The following is a 300-nucleotide window of genomic DNA, read 5'->3' on the forward strand; positions in this document are numbered from 1 at the left end:
GATATTTGGGGCTTCCCTGATGGGTCAGCAGGTAAAGAATCCACCTGCAATGCAGGAGACATTGGAGATGTAGGTTCAATCCCTGAATCAGGAAGATCCCCTGGAGGAGGAAATGGCAACCCACTCCAGTATTCTTGCCTAGGAGACCCCATGGACAGAGACGCCAGGTGGGCTACAGTCCATGGGGTTGCAGAGAGTCAGACAGGACTGGAGCAACTTAGCACACAGGCATTTGGGATAGAATGGGAAATCATTTTTTAGCCTGGTTTGCTCTATTCTGTTGTGTTGGTAAATAATTTC

Source organism: Bison bison, unplaced genomic scaffold (assembly GCF_000754665.1).
Source record: "Bison bison bison isolate TAMUID 2011002044 unplaced genomic scaffold, Bison_UMD1.0 scf7180017856970, whole genome shotgun sequence".
Taxonomy (NCBI): domain Eukaryota; kingdom Metazoa; phylum Chordata; class Mammalia; order Artiodactyla; family Bovidae; genus Bison; species Bison bison.